The sequence below is a fragment of the Crinia signifera genome, chromosome 2, assembly GCF_055691185.1.
Source record: "Crinia signifera chromosome 2, ASM5569118v1, whole genome shotgun sequence".
Lineage (NCBI taxonomy): Eukaryota > Metazoa > Chordata > Amphibia > Anura > Myobatrachidae > Crinia > Crinia signifera.
This window is the reverse complement of record NC_139218.1, coordinates 360132427-360135737: the sequence shown is the minus strand read 5'-3', so window position 1 is coordinate 360135737 and position 3311 is coordinate 360132427.

Genomic DNA, 3311 nt, shown 5'->3' with positions numbered 1-3311 from the left:
TGGCCTTCATAAACATAATGACACACATAATGCCCATTACACATATGTTGCACATTATTAATGCCCTTATACCAGTGGTTCCCAAACTGTGTGCCGTGGCTCCCTGGGGTGCCTTGGGACACATGCAGGGGTGCCCTGGGTTGGTAGTCCAGGACCAACTCAAATTATTAATGGTTAATTATTTATAAGCAAAAGCAATGCTGGTGGCTGCCATTAATAAAATGTGTACAAACAGAAGCAAATCCTGTCCTTTACCACATACCTGACCCAAAGAATCACATATAAACCCAATCTAATAAATTTATTTTTGGCCTAGGGGTGCCGTGAAAAAATGTTGATACTCTAGGGTGCCGTGATTCAAAAAAGATTGGGAACCCCTGCCTTATACACATGACACACATAATGCCTGTTGCACATACAGTATGTCGCACATTATTAATGCATTTATACATGACACACATAATGCCCCTTACACATATGCCGAACACTGTTGCACAACCAATCCACCCGCAGACAGCACTCGCACAGCCGCTAACACTGTGACCTCTGCCTCTGCTTGGATACAGATGTTTCCTCATACATCTTGCCTCAATAGGCCATGCAGCTCCTGGCCAGTTCTGCTAACGTTGGGGGCATTTTTTGCTGTAAATTCGTCTTATTTGCATTGTTATGACCAGCACACACAAGGAGCTTCCAATGATTAAAATGATATGTGGCATGCCTATATTCTGTGTGCGACTGTGGCTGTACCTGTATACAGAATGCTATGTTACAGTGATTTCCATGAATACACTATTTCATATGCAGATACAGCCTCACTCACACACAGAATATAGGCATGCTGCATATCATTTTAATCAGTAGAAGCTGTTGATGCCCCTAGGCATTCCAAATGCCCTAGGCAATTGCCTAGTTTGCCTATGCCTAAGGCCGGCTCTGCTTCTACATGTGATTATATTACCACTGTAGGCCCCAGGGTCACTACAGAGAAAGTCACAGAGTGCCAGTCCGCCATCTGATATATATATATATATTTATGTGTGTTTATCTATATTTATATCTATGTATCTAATCTAAATTTCTCTCTCTCTCTCTCTATGATATCATAGACACTGTGCTGAGTGCTGCACCGCTGCTTTGCATATACAGGTTGAGTATCCCCTGTCCGAAATGCTCGGGACCACCGGCATTCCGGATAGGGGAATTTTTCGGTTTTTGGAATAATTTTTTTTAGGCATACTTACCTCTCCCCTGATGGTGTCCGGTGGTCCCTCGGCGTCCACGCAGTCCCCGGGCGTCCACAGCAGGCCTCCGGCATCTTCTCTGGGTCTCCAACGGTCCCAGGAATGCATTGCGCGACCGTTGGGTCTCCAACGGTCCCAGGAATGCATTGCACTCGCGCAATGCATTCCTGGGACCGCTGGAGGCCCGGGAGAAGATGCCGGAGGCCTGCTGTGGACGCCCGGGGACTTGGTAAGTATGAAATGAGGGTTAGGGGGGTAAAAAAAATAAAAATAAAAAAAAAATTGAATGATTCAGATAAGGGATGCACGGATACAGGATACTCAACCTGTATATACATATAGTTATGTATCTATACAAACAGTCCTGTATGCACACAAATACTTTCTAACAAGTTTAAAACTATATGGAAAGTGAATATCTATTTTTACCTATGGGAGCATTAATTATTCAGCAAGAGGTGGAAATGTGCTGTTTTCATGTGACCAGACGCGTCATGGGTATATTTATGAGAGTAAGGACATCTGTTTTTGGAGCACTGCCGCAGATTAGAGCACAGAGCTATTTAACCCTTTGAGTGGTAACGTTGCTGTGAGAGATTCTCAAAATATCCGCTAAAACCCCCAGCGCCGCTCACAGCGACTGTTCTTTTTTTGGGTGCAATATTTCACTAAAATTCAATGACTTGACTTTGGCCTCATTTGTATTTATTTATACTAAAAGCACAGTCGCTGGGGGCAAAGTGGCATTTTTAGCGGATATTTGAGGATCGCTCACAACGACGTTGATGCTGTACCTCAATATGTCCAGTACATCACCAGACAAGAAGTGGATGAAAAATGCACCCAAGGCAAAATAATACCAATTTCCTTTCCCGAATACTATGATATGGAATCGTGGCATGTCACTCTTGTCACTGTGCTACCCAAATTCCCAGCACACTGCAGAGGGCCAGCAAACTTTACTTAAATCCTACATAATAATAAAATGCAGAGATGTCAGTTACATATATTTGCAAACATATGGTAAGCCACCAGCTGCACAACATTGCATTTTGCTTGCGATGCATCCGGCCACTCTCTGCATGCATAGTGGCATTATTATTTATGGATTCAGGATCCAGAGCCCTATCTGCAAATGAATCGAGGATGGATTCCACTGTAGGGAGACGTGATAGAAGCCTATAAGATTACGTTGCCCACCCCATCCAAGCCCAGGAATCTATGACATTCTGGGCTTGGTACATGTATGGAGCTTGGTCAATCCTCCAAAAATAGCATTTTCACAGATGTCTGCTTTTTAAACTTCCCTGCATCTCACCCCAAGGTGTCGCTGCAGTAGTGGCCCTGCACTACATGATAATAGCACCACTTTGAGTGATATATTTATGATCCAATTTCTATATTGAAAGCCAATAGGATCTTACAATATCACAGTACAAGGACCGGCATATTAGATATTGAAATCTGCTGGTTTTTGGCAGAATCACTGAACACAAAGCAGACACTATGGAGGCTTCTCTGTCCATTTGCAGCCAATACTTGCTGCTCTACCAAAGGGCAAACGGTCGTATTGTTCACTGCATTTAGGTCGACAGTCATTAGGTCGACACCGTTGGGTCAACAGATGGGAAGGTTGACAGGGATCTAGGTCGACATGGGTCAAGGTCGACAGGTGTCTAGGTCGACATGGGTTTAGGTTGACATATGCGTTAGGGCAGGGCTGGGCAACACCGGCCCTCCAGATGTTAGTGAACTACACATCCCAGGATGCTTTGCATTAGTTTTGCTATGTGGCCATGCTGAAACTGATGCAAGGCATGCTGGGATGTGTAGTTCAAAAACATCTGGAGGGCCGGTGTTGCCCAGCCCTGCGTTAGGGTGACATGGGTTAGGTCGACAGGTCGTTAGGTTGACATGGTTTTTTTCAATGTTATTTGAGCCAACATGTGCCAACAGGCAGTATTTCATGCCCTACCATCCACTAGGGCGTGGTGGTAAAATAAAATAGTGTGCCGAGTGCAGCGAAGCATTGCGAGCGATGCGAGGGGCTGGAGTTGACTTCCAACT